At 43.0% G+C, this 18,372-nt stretch overlaps 1 long non-coding RNA gene across 11 annotated transcripts in view; it reads right to left on the reverse strand.

Moving 5' to 3' along the window:
- Nucleotides 1-991: 991 nt before the first annotated feature.
- Nucleotides 992-18,372, reverse strand: part of LOC106823567 (uncharacterized) — a 51,737-nt gene continuing 34,356 nt past the window's right edge. For 10 of the 11 annotated variants that reach the window (XR_011499382.1, XR_011499386.1, XR_011499384.1 and 7 more), the window contains 4 exons: nt 7,100-7,193; nt 6,864-6,937; nt 3,407-3,466; nt 992-1,462 (listed from right to left, as the gene is read on the reverse strand). This is a non-coding gene — a long non-coding RNA (uncharacterized lncRNA). The remainder of the gene's footprint in view (nt 1,463-3,406; nt 3,467-6,863; nt 6,938-7,099; nt 7,194-18,372) is intronic. The other variant, XR_011499387.1, reaches the window with a different exon arrangement.

Raw genomic sequence — 18,372 nt, forward strand, 5'->3', positions numbered from 1 at the left:
GAAACCCTCACCCCCTGTTGAGAAGGACCGGGTTAAAGGAGTCAAGATATTCAGCATAACGAAGAGCTTTTCATTACAGAGTCCAAATCTGTGGAGCGCTCCCACACTGATGACAGTCCTCAGCAGCTTTCTGTTTCCAGAAAACAGAAGAATTTCAGCCTGAAGGGTTTGGACAAAACACAGTTGATTCATTTCTTGGGAGGCTTATGTATAGACATGGGTTACTAAAGGAATGAATTCCGTCTTTAAAATGAGAGAAATCCCTTGTTTTTCTGGGATCATTCTGATCAATGATTCCTTGGAGGAGGAGATGCCTTCGAAGACCCTTCTGCCCCGTTCAGCCTGTGTTCTCCCATCCACGTGGGCTTCAAGTGCATCTCTCAACCCCAGCACCACCCGGGTGATCACAGGGCACTTTGCCACACACACAACCTGAAGTATGAATGTTTCTTATTGTTCTGACATTATGACAAACAGTATAGGAATCCATGAACTTGTCCCTCCATATTTCTTCTGAAGATACTTCTCGAGGGACTTGGAGGAAGCTTGATTTGTTGTGTGTGACATTTGGCATTATCTCACGCTGAATTATTTATTCACTCTAAGTGGTCAGAAGTAGCATGTTGTGCTTTTTAAGAACCACTGGATGAGGATACGGACTCCGTAAAAAGAGCACTGGCTTCCTGGAGAAGAAGCTGCTAGAAAGGGAAGCAAATTGCTTCATGTCGTTTTACACTTATTTATACTCCCACCTCATTTCAGAAAGATTTAAGGCTGAACTCTTGATAATTGGTCTTGATAATGACCAAATTTTTAAGCTCTTGAATCTACAGCAATATCAGCTACTTGGTGATGTGCGACAAAGAATTCTTGACGCCTGTCACACACTAATGCTCCAAGTTCTGGAAGCACAGTGTAGAACAATGATGCTTTGTGTATCTTTACTATATGCTAACAGCTCACTCATTTCAATATACAAACTAGTCAGATATTTTGCTTGATTTTTAAAAATTATTTTAATTCTTCATTGTATAATTTTACGTTTTAGAGATTTAGAAATATTCACAAATACATCACTGAGGATTCTACAGAAAATCCACTATGAACTAGTATAAGGAGAAAAATAAAACAGGACAAAAATGGAGGAGGGTTTGCTGGATCTTGTAGCTAAGAAGCCCCAATGTGGAGCAGACTCCAAACATGGCTGGATTCTGGGCTAAAAAAATAATAAATCTGGTTTTGTTGTCAAGCTCTGTGTAGCAAGATGGCTGCAGAACTGAAGGAGAGGCTGCGATTGCAGTGGCCGACAGGAAGCCCTGAGCCAGTCACTGCTGTGTGGGGGCCGTGATGGTCTGACTGGCTGCACTGGCTCACGAGCCACCGCTGGATTCAAGAACAGGGGCACCCACAGAACCACGTGGACGGAGGAAGAAGGGACTCCCACATGAAAGCCAGGTTGTTCCTGGAAGCAGAGTGAATGGGTGTTAGGCAGCCAAGAACAAATGTCCATCACCCATATACTACTTATATTTGGGCATTTCAGTGAAACTCTTAGCTTAGGGCTCATTATCATTACGATAGGTGGTTCCATAGCTTCTATTTAGAGTTATTGAGATAAACGCTCTCAATCAATAGCCCATACTATGCACCGTCTCCTTCCAGAGTAAGGGGATTTCTTTCTGGGCACACGGCTACCCAGAAGAAACACTGCATTTTCCAGTTGCCTTACTGGTAAGTGTAGCCATGTAACAAAGTTCTAACCAATGAGAAGTGAGTAGAAGTGATGGATACAATTTCCAGATCTTGTCCTAAAAGGGAAAGTGGGCTAGGCTACTCTTTCATATCTGCGTATGTGTGTATATATGCATGCGTACGTATGTGCACACATGTGTACAGATGTGTGCATGTATATGTTATATACATATGCATATATATACAAAGGTGTAGCATAATCCACTTTCCCTTTTTAGATATAGCCTGGAGTTGTACACAACTATAGGATGGCTCACCCTGTTGTAGGAGGTGACATAAAAGTTTTATATATATTGGGGCTGGCTCAGTGGTGCAGCGGTTCCACATTCCCCTTCTCGGCGGCCCCGGGTTCGCCCGTTCGGATCCCGGGAGTGGACATGGCACTGCTTGGCAAAAGCCATGCTGCGGTAGGCATCCCACGTATAAAGTAGAGGAAGATGGGCATGGATGCTAGCTCAGGGCCAGTCTTCCTCAGTAGAAAGAGGAGGATTGGCAGCAGTTAGCTCAGGGCTAATCTTCCTCAAAAAAAAAGTTTTATATATGTATATATAATGTCATGTACATATATGACTTTCCCACTACAGGATAAGCCATCCTACCTTTCCAGATGAGGGAAGGTGGAGCAAAAACATAAGAAGCCTGAGACCCCAAACACGGTGGAGCCAGTATGTTATTACATGATACCTATGCTTTTATTGTTTTCAGACAGTTACTTGGGGGTCCCGTTTACAGAGGCCAAATCTACAGGGTATCTAATACAGTAGTGTTGACACCATAATCTATTCATCTTAAGTAATTATTTGATGCAAATAGAATTGTTATTTATTCTAGCTCTATAGGAGCTAGAAGACATGACCTGTTAACTCAAGAACTTAATGACTTCTCGCCTAAAGGGAGGTGTGAGCGCCAAACCTTATTGAGCCTTTCCTTTGGGATTATCACTATTTCAAAGAGCAGGAAATGTCTAACCAGGGAAAGAGAGGTCTAAGACAGTGGCTTTAAAACCATTTAAAAAAGATGTTCACATATTTTCTCTCTTTTTAACCACGGGAATAACTTTTTAACTTCAATCGAACATCAGAGCATCTAATGAACAGTCCAGTGCTCTTCCAGACTCCTCAGGCTTTCCCGCTCCACGATGCTGGCACTGCCCAGCAGAAGGGCTGTCCCCTCATTCTGTCCTTCACACTCTCTGGACTCCAGGTAACACTCGCTGTCTTAGGGGGGATGAGAAAGCTGTCTTTAAGAAGTCAAGTGCTATCATGGAAGATGGAGCAGCCTTGTTCCTTGTGCAACAAAAATGAAACTTTATAACAATTATACCTGGCCAACCACGGAATCTGCCTGAGATTTCCTATTATTGGAGGTATTTAAACAGAGAGTAGATGATTATTTAAGAGCGATGCTGTTGAAGGGACTTAGGCCTTGCTCCCTCTAATTTGGATTTTAAGATTCCCATTAGTTTGAAGAGTGATCCTGGGGCCAACACCTGGGAGGCTAGGAGGCTGTCCTGTAGCTTTGGAGTCAAAACTGCACAAAATGGCTTCATTGTCTGGTCTGAAATATTTGGTCTTCTAAACTCTCAGGTCCTCATATTAAAACATACGGGGAAAAAAAACTCCAAAGACAAAACAAACAAAAAACCAAACGTCACCATCTGAGCTGGGCTGTGCTGCAGGACCCTTCTAGGAGCATCTTCTCTGGAACTGGCCCCCTGAAAAATCACATGGGAAAAGTCAGGGATCCCAGTAGATTCACAGAGTCAGTGAGATTTGACTTCTGAGTTTTCCCTGTCTTTGTGTTATCCCCTCTCTTCTGGGCACTGTTTAAAAAATCATCACCTTCAAGCTTTAGGTCCTTCATTGGTGCTGGCCTTGGGCAATGAGCTCACAGACTCAGTTAAGTTTGGGGATCAGGGCTTGCTGAGTTTTAATATGGTGATTTTTAGGAGCGCTCAACTCAGGACAACAGGGTTTAGCTAAAAGGTACATCTCTTTAACTATAGGATTTATACCAGCAAAAGCCAACAAGACTGGGGGGCGGGGGGGGGGCGGTGTTGTGATCCTCTTTCCACCTTTAGTGGGGAGAGTCTTCTTGGCAGCTCTTGAATTTTTTTCTTTTTACAATCAGTTTGTTTAAATCAAGAACGAAATAGGGTCACATATTTTTACGTTTTGTTTACATGTCTCTCCTAAACTCTGAGTTCCTCCCCTCACTTTCTTTTCCCTGGAATGTTTTTGCCATTTTTCCTGTAACTTTTTCCACAGTCTGACTTTTACGAACTGCGTTCACTGATGCTGTTTAAAAGATTCCTCTGTCTCTTATATTTTCTGTAAATTGATGCATCTAGAGGCTCAATCAGATTTAGGTTCAGTTTTTCCGCAAGAATACATTGTTAGTGACTGTGCATATTCCTCAGGAGGTGCAATGTATCTGCCTGTCTTTCTGTGCTGTAAGACGGATAAGCGGATTCAGGCGGTGCCCGGCTGAGTCACACATTATAAGGTTCCGTCAGCTTTCCACCTCATGCTTTTAGCAGCCCTCATGATTTTGGCTCACACCCACTATTTCATTAGGGGTTGCCACACCACGATCTTCCATCATGCTTGCTTTACTTTTTAGCTAGAATCTCTCTTACAAAGGGAACCTTTATTTCATCAACTAATGGTTGCCCCGAGATACAGTCTGTACAGGAAAGACAGACAACTGTTTGGTTCTTTTTTATGTGTAAGTTGGTTCCTAAAAGAAAAATACTACTATTTCTCTCTACCCACAACTCTTCTGACACCAAATGTGTGGGGTTTTCCCTCACATTCAGCAATTCGGACACTAAGCGCCTGGAGTTGGCGCAGACAGAGAGGTTACGGGCTCAGCCTCACAAGGCTGGCCCCAACTTCAGGTGCCAGTCGCAAATTCGGGGTACCTGTACTTCTGACCAATTGGTTATAAATTGGGGGTTCCCACACCTCCCTCTTCAGGTTCAATAATTTTGTAGAATGGCTCACAGAACTCAGAGAAGCACTTCTATCACCAGTTTATCACGAAGGATACAGCTCAGGTACAGCCGGAGGGAAGAGTTGCTCAGGGCAAGGTATGGGGATGGGCGAGGACCTTCCATGGCTTCTCCTTGGGCACCACCCTCCCCTAACCTCCACGTGTTCCCCGACCCAGAAGCTCTCGAACCCTGTTGTTCAGTTTTTATGGAGGCTTTGCTGTAGGCATGTGTAGGCATGACTGATTAAATCATTGATCACTGGGGATGAAGTCCACTTCCAGGGGTCAGGGGGTGGGGCCAAAAGTTCAGACCCTCTAATCACATGGTTGGCTCCCCTGACAACCAGCCTCCTAAGTCTCATCCTTAGAAGCTTTTCAAAAGCCACCTCATTAACACAAACTCAGGAGTGGTTGGTAGGGGCTTGTTATAAATAACTGAAGATGCCCCTCTCAGCCCCATCACTCAGGAAATCCCAAGGGTGAAAGTTCAGGAGTTCTGTGCCAGGAACTGGGTGCAGAGATCAGAGAAGTATTCACTAGCTCTCCAGCATCCTCCAAAGGTGACCCATGAGGGTTTCTTTCTTCTGTCGTCATGAAACCTAGCTACACATGAGATGACCACAAGTATGGCTAGCTAAAATTAATGTCTATTACACTCCTTTTTCAATTTTCATGTTGTAAAGGAAATCAATTCCACATCCTACGGTATCAGACATTTGAGCTACTATGGTGTCAGTCACCGGCTGCTATGACAAAACGCCACAGGCTGGGCAGCCTAAAAACAACAGACATTTATTTCTCACACTTCTGAAGGCTGGAGTCCAAGGTCATCATCCAGCAGAGTTCATGTCTGGTGAGGACCTGCTTCCTGGTTCATAGCTGCGTGGAAGGGGTGAGGGGGCTCTGTGGGGTCTCTTATAAGGGCACTAATCCCATTCATGAGGCTCCACCCTCATGACCTGAACACCTCCGAAAGGCCCCACCCCCCACCATCACATCGGTCGTGAGGATTTCAACGGATGAATTCTGAGAGGACACACACATTCAGACCGCAACATATGGTTATTTTTTTTTTAAGTAATTGAAAGGTAAACTCTAAATCCTGGGTTTGTTTTTTTTTAGTAACACGATGAAAAATCAAAATCAAACAATTATAGACACACAAACAGACACACGCCTGTTTATCGAAAGCAAATGAGGTAAAGACGCGTCAGCTGCATTCATAGTAAAATTTTATTTGACTCGGGGAATATAGGGTCTTCACATTTCTCAAAATCGAATCCTAATACAGAAATATCTGTAACGCTTTTTTGAGGTGTTATTATTAGGAATACTCCAAATGGCACACTTGTCTAAATCTAGGACCTTGCAGAGAGACAGGCCAGCCAGGCTTGCAGTACAAGCTTGGGTCTGATCCAGTCTTAGAAAAAGCACGGAAACTCAAGGTATAGGGACAAGAAAGTGTAGGAGGGAGAATATTAGGGGCCAGAATCCCCTTTGGTGGTTTTCTTAGCAAAGAAAAGCTGCAAATGGCACCTGTGAGCAGCTTTCTCTACTCTGAGAGCCGTAAATTACCTTAAGCTGGAAAATAAATTTCTATCGTTTCGTCAGCAGCTTGCTTGATTATTAAATCCTTGTAAGCCATTCAAATATTTTTGATTTGCCAAGTACCGCCAAGGTGCTGGAGACACAAAGGTAGAAATCCAGGATCTCTGTGTTCAAGGAATTCACAGCAGAGTGGGTGAGGCAGACGGCCGGGCAGGCGGCCTCAATAGAGGGCTCTGAGAAAGCCTCAGCGTGATGAGTTTTCCTCCAAAATAATCACGACATAATAAGCCGGAGGGAAAACGTATGTCTCGCATTTGCCTAGAAGGGCATTTTCCTCACGCCCTGTCCACCAACCTGTTGCTGATGCATGATCTCGGAGGGATGCAAACACAACCGCATCCTTGGCCCTGGACACAAACTTGGCCCGTAGATAGCCACCCTTCTGACGCGGTTTCCAGCCCAGCTAAGGGTCTGCCCGCCTCCTCACGCGAAGGCTTTCCCTTTCCTCCTTAGGATGCAGGTGCAGGCCACAACTGAGCAATTAATATTGAAAAGATTTCAGCACTTACCTAAGTGGCCACTGAAAACCAGCATTTGTTTCCAAACTTTTTTTTCCTCTCTTTTTCTTTTTTAGCTCCAGACCCTGCGTTTAAAGGAAATTCAAACATTGACTAACACAAGCAAAAACCTTGAACTTGAAATTTCTTGCAAAGGCCTATGTTTATACTCTTTAAGAACATGTATCTTTTTGCTTCATATGATGATAGTAATAATAACAGTATCTTCTATTTTATAATGCTCTTACCTTTTGGAAGTGCTTTTCTATCAATTGTCTCAGATTTTGCAGTCTGTGCCCCCTCCAAGTGTAATGTAGTCATTCTTAATTTCATGGTCTATGTCTAAGAGGAAAATCTGACGTTATAACATGTTCGTGGATTTCTCTTAAGTAGTATTGCCTTTCAACTAGGCAAGCAGATGTCTTTAATCTTTTAAGCAAATATGAATTGATAGTTGTTTTCCTTAAGCCTAGTTATCACCTGATACTGATTGATCCTCTCACCTGCAATAAACTAATTAATTAACATTCAACATAGGCCATAATAAAGAGAAAACCCCTAATTCTTCCAACTACTTTTATATAATGTTTCAGACATTTATAACCTATTTTAACACAGTCATTTTCATTCTCACAGCATATTATTAGACAGTCAAATTGAAATTTAAGATTTTCTTTTTGCAACATGCATTCATTGTCGTTTATATTTATCACTGTTAAGGGATTACAACCAAACGATAATCGGTCTCAGGGTAGGGGAAGGAGCAAGAATGCAATCTGCCAAATTGGAGGAAAGGTTTAAACTCCATTTGTGGAACCACATGGACTGTATTCCCATCCAAATTGAGAATTTAAAATGCAGAAGTTCTTGTGACGCAGCAAACAATGAAAAGTCAAAAATGGAAAGGCATTCAGCCCGAAATGAATCACCACGTAAAACGAAAAAAATGGAAACACCCACAGATTTCATTATTTGAAGGGAAAAAAAGCTCCCTCTATTTTACAGCAGAGAATAAGGAGAAGACGTGGAGAACAGCTCGCAAGAAGGCAGCAACTTTCCTCAAGGATGGTTACTTAACTTAAGAATGCCCCCAAACCCAGGAACCTCCATACAGGATTCTAAGAAGTTACCTTGTTGAGATAAATCATTTAAACCAATAACTTTGTTTCTTTTTTCTTACAACTAGAAACGCTTGTTCACTGTAGAAAATATAGATGAACAAAAAAAAAAAAACACAACAAAAATCAACATAAGCCAACCATCCAGAAATACCTACTATTAGCACTTTTTATCAGTTCAATGTTTTTTAGTATATTTACAGGGCTGTACAACTATCACCACAATATAATTTTAGAACATTTCATCACCCCCAAAGGAAACCTGTTAGCCGTCCCTCCCCATTTTCCCTCCCATACGCCCCACCCCACCAGCCCTAGACAACCAGTAATCTTCTTTCTGTCTCTATAGATTTGCCTATTCTGGACATTTCATATAAATGGAACCACAACACGTGGTCTTTTGTGACTGAATTCTTTCACTCAGCTTAATGTTTTCGAGATTCGTCCAAGTTGTAGCATGTATCAATACTTAATTTTTTTATTACTGAATAATATTCCATTGTATGGATATACCATATTTTGCTTATCCATTTATGACGGACATTGGGCTGTTCCCACTTTCTGACTGTCATGAATAATGCTGCTGTGAATATTCACGCACAAGATTTTGTTTGAACATGTGTTTTCAATTCTCTTGGAATCTAGGAGCGGAATTTCTGGGTCATATGGTAACTCTATGCTTAATGTTTTGAGGAATTGCAAGATTAGTTTTCCACAATGGCTATGTACACTTTATATTTCCATCAGCAGTGTATGAAGTGTATCCAATTTCTCCGCATCCTTGCCAACACTTTTTATTGTCTCTCTGTCTTTTGTGTGTGTGTGTGTGAGAGGAAGATTTACCCTGAGCTAACATCCATTGCCAATTCTCCTCTTTTTTTTTTTTTTCACTTGAGGAAGATTAGCCATAAGCCAACATCTGTGCCCATCTTCCTCTACTTTGTGTGTGGGATGCCTCCACAGCATGGCTGATGAGTGGATAGGTCTGCACCCAGAATCTAAACCTGCAAACCCAGGCCACTGAAGCAGAGCACATGGAACCTTAACCACTCCGCCACAGGGCTGGGCTCCGTGTCTGTCTCTCTCTCTTTTTTTAAAATAGCTATCTTAGATGGGGTGAAGTGGTATCTCATTGTGGTTTTGATTTGCATTTCTCTATTGACTCATGATGTTAAGCACCTTTCTAAGTGTTTATTGACTATTTGTATATCTTCTATGGGAAAACGTCTATTCAAATTCTTTGCCCTTTTAAAAACTGGATTACTTTTCTGTTTATTGTTGAGTTGTAAGACTTTTTATACATTCTGGATATAAGTCCCTTATCAGATATGTGAATTACAAATCCTTTCTCCCATTCTGTGGGTTGTCTTCTCACTTTCTTGATGGTATAATTTTCAGCACAAAAGGTTTAAATTTAACTATTTTTTCCTTTTTTTTCTTGTGCTTTTGGTGTCACATCTAAGAAGCTTTTGCCTAACCCAAGATCACAAAGATTACTCCTGTTTTCTTCTAAGAGTTTTATTAATATATTTTCAGAAAATTGAGCCTGTTTTTTTCTCTTAATAGCTCACTTACATCCTCTCACCTCATTAAATATTCAACATAATTTTTAACGGCTGCATTATATTCCAGATGAACATTATTAATTTAACTAATTCCTTTTTGCTGAATATTTAGGCTGTTCCCAGAATAATATTATTTGCAAATAATGTAACAAACACCTCCAAAATATACCTTTATATGCATCAGTAATTAGTTTGCAATAAAAAATGCTAGAATGGGCATTGCTAGGCATGAATACTTTTAAGCACCTGATACATTCCACCATCATGCTCATTGATTAATAGCTTACAAGAGCATCAGCTTCTCCACACTCTTCCTAAACTTGGATATTATCATTCTGAAATTTTGAGCAATTTTGAATTCACATTTTATCATGGACTTAGAAGAATAGGGACATCTCAAAACTAATAGTTTTTGACAGATTGACTAAAAGTCAAATAATCAACTTTTCCCCACGTCTTAAAGACCTCCAAGTTTAATGTTATTTTCCTTTCCTATAGGAAGGACTAATTTATTTTGCTTCACAGGGTAAACCGCCATTGTGAGAAAACATTTCAAATGAAATAACCTAATGAAGCAACTAAGAAGATACAGACTTAGAGAAATAGTGACCCCGCCAGCAGGGTCTCCCTTGGTTACTTCCATTGACGTGGTCACCAAGGTTGAAGTCAGCTATGTATGTCCAGGGATCTGATCAGGCTGATTGGTCTCTGGTTAAAGGATCCAGGATAACCAACTCACAAAAGATTGATATGTAAACTGCACCAGCCACGTGTGGATTTCTCGTGAGTCACCCCTCCAACACAGACCAGGCTGCTCACGGTGTGTGCTCAGGGTCATATCCCTTGGAAGGTGCCTGGCACGTAGAAAGTACTCAATAAATGTCAGCCACTATGATTATTGTTATCATTTTATCATTATTATTATAATGCGAGTATTGCTTTGATGCGTCTCCCCTTTATTGGGAACATATTCTGATCTTTGAGGTGGTTCTTGATCTTCTGGGGTCACGTTCACTTTGAGAATCTGATGAAATCTATGGACACGTTTAGCAGGCGAGGGGGCTGGGGGAGAAAGCCCCTGTGCACAGACCACGGAGAATTTTCCGGCCTGAGAACCATGCTCTTTTCTCACCGTGGCCCCCTCCCTTTCTCCCTTCTAGAGGAAGAATGCCCAGATTTGGGTTAAGAGTGAACGTACTCAACGTTCACAATCAGGCAGCCAGGACACAGGACTGAATTGGGACACAATCTCTTGGCTTTTTCCTTTCATGTTGCCTTCTGCCCCTCTTCTCTTCTTTCTTGGAAATATCCCGCCTGCCTCAGAAAGGCCCAGGCCTGCCTGTAGTTAAGGCGGAAACAGTCCTCATCCCGCCTGGCTCTCTGCTCTCCTTCTCTCTTCTCTCTCTCTCTCTCTTTTTAAAATTGATTTCAATATTCATGTGGACGATCCATTGGCCTCTCGGATCCTCAGCTTTCTTGGCCTCCAAAACATAATCCTCCACCCCACCCCCAATGTCCATGGTCACAGTCCTGGTTTTGCCACGACAATCCCTGCGCCACCTCTGAAACCCTGACTCTCTGGCCACCACCCCCATCCTTCTGGCTCCCCTCCTCTGTGTGTAGCTCCTGCTCCAGCAACTCTTTGACTCCATCAAGAACTCCCATCCATAGACTCTATCATCTTCCCAACTAGAATCACCTCCCATGTCCTCACATCCCTCTCTTCACCCAGCCCAACGTCCATAATGTTTATAATCATTTCCTTGAAAATGCCCTAAAACTCCTTGCCCCCTCTCCGGGAGGTTCCCCTGGTGTATTCATTGGGAAAGGCCTCCACTCTGGTTATTCTCAATGATCTGCCCACTTTGGGTCAGCATTAGGGCAGCTGAATATGACTGAGCTGGTCTTATTCACCACATCCACTGGTCTCCTTGAAATTCATGGCCCCAAATCTAAATCAGGTGCTTAACATTGCTGAACAATCCTATTATATTTCTTGGAATGTTCTGTTTCTTACTCTTCAACAAAACTATTTCACATTTTGTCTTTTCAAACCTCCTGAATTATACCACCTCTCCCTAACCCCAACTGCAGCCCCACCCTCACCCCTACCTTTTGATCACAAAATTTAAAACTAAAGAATAAAGCAGACAAGGGCCACTCAAACTACAACCTCCCTTCATATATACTCATTGTGAGCTGCCTCCCAGTCCTGGGGATCAAGTGTCCTTGCTCATTTCAAAGGCCAACCCTTCTGCTGTGTTCTGGATCCCATGCCAGTCTTGCATCTTCAAGGACTTTGCTCTGGCAATTACTCCCTCTCTCATGTGTATCATCGATTTCCCCTTTTCTGATAGTTTATTTTCACCAGGAAACACTATCCCATAATAGCTCCTATTTTATAAGAGAAAAAAAATGACCCTTTTTTTTTGAGGAAGATTATCCCTGTGCTAACTGCTGCCAATCTTCCTCTTTTTGCTGAGGAAGACTGGCCCTGAGCTAACATCCGTGCCCATCTTCCACCACTTTATATGTAGGACACCTACCACAGCATGGCTTGTCAAGTGGTGCCATGTCCGCACCTGGGATCCAAACTGGCGAACCCTGGGCGGCCAAAGGGGAACGTGTGCCCTTAACCGCTGTGCCACCAGGCCGACCCCGAAAAAAATGATCTTGACCACGTCTCTCTCTCCAGTCCTAGTCCAGTTTCTCTGCCCTCTTCATAACAAAACTTCTGGAGTTTAACCGTAATCGCTGACTTCACTGGTTACCTCACCTTCTCTCCTCAGCCCATTTCCCCTGAGCCTCGTCTTGTCCAGGTAACTAAGCGCTTTCTTGCTGCCAGACATGACGGTCACTTCTCTGTTCTCATCTTACTTGAATCTCTGAGCAGTATTAGACACGCTCTCTTTTTCTTGAAATATTTTCTTCTTTTGGCTTCCAGGGCAAGACGATCTCTGGGGTTTCCTTCTTCAGTGAAGTTTATTCTCAGACTCTCAGAATTCTCAGTTCTTCTTCTTCTACTCAACTTTTAAATCCTGGAGTGCCAGAGTTCTCTGTCCTAGGGTCCTCTTCTTTCTCCACACACATGCTCCCAAGTGACCACTGCCAGTCCCATGGCTTTAAATACCATTTACGAAGCCACAGGAGGAAGAGACAGGAGGCTGAGGGGAGGGTAGGAAGAAAACTGCCTTTTTGGGGCTGGCCCCGTGGCCGAGTGGTTAAGTTCATGCGCTCCGCTGCAGGCGGCCCAGTGTTTCGTTAGTTCGAATCCTGGGCGCGGACATGGCACTGCTCATCAGACCACGCTGAGGCAGCGTCCCACATGCCACAACTAGAAGAACCCACAACGAAGAATATACAACTATGTACCGGGGGGCTTTGGGGAGAAAAAGGAAAAAATAAAATCTTTAAAAAAAAACCAAAAAAACAAAAAAACTGCCTTTTTGTTGTGTACCAATTTGTACCATTTGATTTTTTTTATACAACAACTAAGTATTACATATGCAGACAAATTAAGATTTAAGCAACTACATGACAGAGAAATAAATTTCTCTCTTGTTTAAGTCACAATTAATTGGGGTCTTCCTTATGTGCAGCCAAGCTGAATCTTGACTGACACAGAGGGACAGGTTGAATCTGGAGGGCAGAAAAGGGGTAACTAGGAGTGTTAGGGTCCTGGAGGGGCAGGTGGGGTGGGGTCCCAAGTCCCAGTGGAGGAATCCACCTTCTGCAGGAGATGGGGACATTCTCCACTGGCACGGGGGAAGGAGTTGAGAGCCAACGTGGATACAGGACGGTTATGTGTTTGATAAGAAGCTGTAGGAGGTGGTTTCATGTCGTCCACGAAATATGAGGCAAGGTTCTCTACTCAGCGAGGGAGGGAACGGGACAGTGGAGATGGGGGGAAGGGACCCTGAGGTTTGGAGAGATTGATGGTTTAAAATAATTTTCCTGCGAGTGGAAATGCAAGTCGATTGGAGAAAAGCAACAGAATGGTTGAGGTCCCATCTGTAGCTGGTGACCATGAGTTTACGGGGTGGAACACAGCAGGAACGAGTTGGGACCTTCTTGGTTCAAATCCAGGATGTGCCAGTAAACAGTTGTCTGGTCTCAGGCAAGTTAGTTAAACTTCGTACCTTATTTGTAAAATGGGGGCTCATTCATTTATTCAACAAATATTTAGGAAGTGTCTACCAGGTGCCGGGCATCGTTCTTGGGGTTGGCGATAAAGTCAAAACAAAGAAAAAGTTTCCTCCTTCACGGACCTCGGGATAGTCCTTCCTACCTCACTTTTAGGGATGCTGTGAGGTTACACGAGATTCTAACTGCATCAGTTTTAAGACGTACACTTCTTTTTTCCACATCTTAAATCTCTGAAATTGAGATGCATCTTCCAATTAACTGTCAGGGTGTTTTTCTTTCTTAGTGTTGCATAAAATAATGGTGCATCTTACCGTCAACGGAGTTTTAGATTCAATGAAATATGATCGTACTTGGAAAAGCCTGATCAAGCGCCTGGAAGGCTACAGACTGCAGGACTACTTTCAATAGCAAAGAACTGAAAACAACCCGGATATTTATCAACAGGAGACTGGAGCTATAGTAAAAACACCCAGCGGAGGGCTGGGAGGAAATGCAGGCTATTTCCATACCCTGCTATGATGTGGTGTCCAGGATATGTTGCTAAGTGAAAAAAGACGGATAAAAGTGTTTAGACAAGAGATAAGAGTATGCTTCTGTTTTTCTAAAAAGCAGAGGCATATATTTGTGCAGAGATACAAAATATTTGCTTATATTTTCAAAAAGGAAAGAATAGACAAATTTTTTTTTTAAAGTAACCTGTGGTGGGGGGTAATGAATAAGGCTGAAGGACTAGGGATAAAAATTCACCTTTTCAGAATAGACATCATTTTGTAGATTTGATTTCAAACTGTGTAATAGTTTTATATAATTATGTATTAAGTCAAAATGGAAAAGAAAAGCAATTCCTAAAAACCAAAAGTAAAACGAAACAAATGAGCCCGCCTGTGTAACGATTTATCAATTAACCACACAGAAAGGCATCATTTCACACGGTTTGAAAACACAATGATTTGACTCTACATCCCTGGTGGGATACACCTGGAATCTTTTAAAAATTCAAAGACACTTTAAACTGTTTTCAGTGATCATGTGTTTAGCAATACTCTTGGTGTTGTTACTCTGAAACTATTCTATATATAACAAATAAATAATCATATTAATGTTTTTAGAAACCCAGATCTTCAGTGTAGGAGAAAAGTGATGCCAATACAAAATCAAAGACATTAAATAAAAATCGTGCCATCCTAAATTTAAATTGAATGACCTCAATGTTTTTTTCCTCCTAAAAAATAAAAAAAAGAAGATTGTTTAGCTGTGTCCACTAAAAAGGCTTAGGAACAATAACCAATTTAGTAGCAATTAGCATCCCTAATGACTAGACTGTGTCTTTTAAATACTGTTTTCCATTCAACGCAGCCCAGGAATCCAGGCTCCTGGTAGAAACGGCTGTTTCTTGGTCTGGGGCCAAAGTGTGTAAGCTGAGCCTGGACCATCAGACCAGAAAGTAAGGAAGCTGGTAAAGCCTAATGGGATTGTGTCTAAAGGACCCAGGAGTCAGCTTGAAGAGGTTCCCATTGTCAAAGACGGGACAATTTCAGCTTCAGAAAGAATAATTAGTGAAATGAACTGAAATGCACCAAATATGTTAAAATCTTTGCGTTCATAGAGGTTTAAAAAAACCCAAACCCTCATAGGTCACCTCTGGAGGATGCTAGGGAACCAACTCCTCAGACCCTTGGTTACGAAGCAATGTTATGGATCAGTATGTTCCATGCCTCGACCAGGGGTCTGTGCAATTCTGGTGCATCTCTAGTTTCGGTGAAATAGCTCTGGCTTATTGTAGGCCTGCTGAAATTAACCCTCCTCCCAGCACAAAATCTAAGTTGGAGAAGACAGAAAAGGAAGACAGAAGATGGCAGAAATCCTGGGAGAAAACAGAGAAATTAATAGACCCGTGGTCCCAGGGTGACTGAAAGATGATCACGGTGGGAGAAGCTGGACAAGGAAAGCTCGAAGGAAAGGTGGCTGTTGCCAGATAACAGAGTATCTGAATTGGTGCTCTCAACGCGCCCACTGCTGAGAAATTGTGAGCTGCCCAGTAAAACTTCAGATGCTCTTCCCTTCGTCTCTGGAGAACTTATCATCGCAGCAACACGCCTAATCTTGAAAGGGAGAATCCAGGACCGCATGGTTTCCTCTGGAAAATTAAGGCACACTGGCAGCAGGTTCCTAAGTGTTCTAACGGTCACAGCTCTCGATACCGAACCTCTTAATCTCAAGCCCGTATGCCCGATGTGCAGCAAGCCAGACACTGAGACATCTGTGCTTGGAGAGGGAGAAAGGCCCCATTCGAGTGTGCTAAGACGAGAAGGCAGGAGCACGGGTTCGCTCAAATCCACCTTAACCAGAGCAAAAAGCAGGGAGGTTTTATAGAGCTAAGGGGCATGGCAGGAGGAGCTTCAGAGAAACAGAGGGGTCACCCCCATAAGCCCCAGAGCAATCTGCAATGGCCGCTGGGGGCCGGCTGTCTGGTGATCACAACTTCCCCAAATGCATTCTCTTTCTTCTGCAAAACAAGCTCATAAATCCTCAGACCTGAGTCACCGCTCAAGTTAGACACGACGACAGCAAACTGACAAGACTCATCTACGTTCGTGTTGGGAACAAGGTCAAAAGGCAACCATGTTCTTCCTGAATATCTACAGTAGCCCTCAGGTACCCGGCTTCCCTCTCCTACGCTGTCTTCAGAGAGCGACAGCTTTGCAACGTTTAATCTAATGAAACCTGTACGTCCCTCCCTTCGGGAAGGTTTACAGAAGCTGACTTGATAGCTTGGTACCAGGCCATTTTTTCCTAACCATCCATCTTGACATCTTCACAAGCGCAAGTTTCAGAACAAAAGTAGAGCTGTAACATAGACCTAGTTTTAATAGGCCATCTCCTAATTTGGTGTCCCAGACACTTTACTGTCAAGAATTACGTGCTTCTGTGAATACACCTGTGCCTGGAGTTTGGATAGAAAGAATAATATTGACCACTGAGATCAGAAACTCTAGGATGTATCAGAGATCAGTAGGAAGACATTTCTAAAATTAACGAAACATTTAGCACACTCTTGTGAGTATTAAATGTATCTCTATAAAGCTTTCATCTTCGTGTTATGTTTTGTGGTTAATATAAAGCTACATAGTATGTGTTGAACTTGAGTGTCAACCACGACCCCTCTCTTTCACCCTCTGTGTCCAAGCAGGAAGGGCTAGCGAGTCTATTTTCCATATATCTCTCGATTCTGTCCGCTTCTCTGTAGCCCCACTTCCACTTCCTGAGTTCAAGCTGCCATGTTCTCTAGTCTGGATTACTGCCTCAGCCGCCTACCTCCGTTTTACCCCCTACAATCTTTTCTCTGCATTGCAGCATGAAGGAGAAATAAACCTCCATTGTTATATGCCACCGAGATTTCGGGGTCATTTGTTACTGCAGCACAACGTGACCTAAGTAGAATGATACTGGCTTCTTCCAGCTCCTCGGCTGTGCCAGACTCTCACTTGGCCCTTCCCTCCTCTTCTCTCTCCTGCCTTAATTGCCCAATCCCTACTCAGCCCTCGGATCTTAGTTTAGATGTCACTTCCTCTGGAGAGCTTTCCCTGGTCCCCCATGTCTGGCTTATGAGACCATCCCATACATTCCTACGACATCCTGTACTTCCCCCATCATAGAATTTCTCGTGTAATTGTTTCTCTCCTTTCCTGTCAGCTTGGGTGAGGGCAGAGGGTGTCCTTCTTATTCCTCTTTATAGTCCCAGGCGTGCCATATGGTAGATGCCATAAGTCTGTTGAATGAGTAAGTAATTCAATTATTAGAATTTGAAGCCTCCATCATACTGCTTATCAAGAAAAGGTGCTGAAGGCAGAAAGTAGTGGGGTCCAAGTTCTGGTCTGATTCATTGTGATGGCACGAGGGAAAAAACATGGCAGTCAAGTGCTATCAACCCGTGCTTTCCTTCTCCACCTTGATGTAAACTTATCCAGTTTTCCCAAGCCTCACATCTTAAAAGAGTAGGAGTAGCTATAAATGAATAGGTGTGAGGCTGAGGCTCCTGAGATGAAAGGATGAGAGGCATCATTATTTCTGTACGTGTCTCAACAGCACAGGAGAACACACACATCAGCTCACATCATTGCAGCATTTCCTGTTCTAACGCACAGCTTGGGGCAAACTCTTAGAATGGTTAGGTAGGAGGAACGCATTCCACAACTCTGTCCCACTGAGTCACCCTGGATATTTTCCTGTTCCTTCCTGCCATAGACCATAATGCATGAAAGGAATGTGTTAGTAAGACCACCTGTGATTTCCATGTGAACAACTACAGGTAAGGCCTTCTGTGGCCCCACAGTTAACAGACCATCACAAGACCATGTCGGTGAAGAAAACAGAAATACCAGTGTAGGTGAATTAGGCTGTGCTCTGGTGAGACCTGAGAGGCAACGTGAATCTGAGCTCTTTATTAAAGAGCATACAGTGGGGCTGAGCCACGTGTGAGACCTGAGTGGTTCTGAGGTTTGGCTTTTTAACCCTGAAAGACAGAGAGCTTGAGGCTAAGTAGGAAGCTTCATGGAGCAAACCTGACTCACATGCAGAAATGAGCTGTACTACTTCTGTTACCAGGCTGGACATTAAGAATGAAGCATCTGGAGCCGGCCCCATGGCCAAGTGGTTAAGTTTGCACACTCTGCTTCGGCAGCCTGGGGTTCG

Source organism: Equus asinus, chromosome 30 (genome assembly GCF_041296235.1).
Source record: "Equus asinus isolate D_3611 breed Donkey chromosome 30, EquAss-T2T_v2, whole genome shotgun sequence".
Classification (NCBI taxonomy): domain Eukaryota; kingdom Metazoa; phylum Chordata; class Mammalia; order Perissodactyla; family Equidae; genus Equus; species Equus asinus.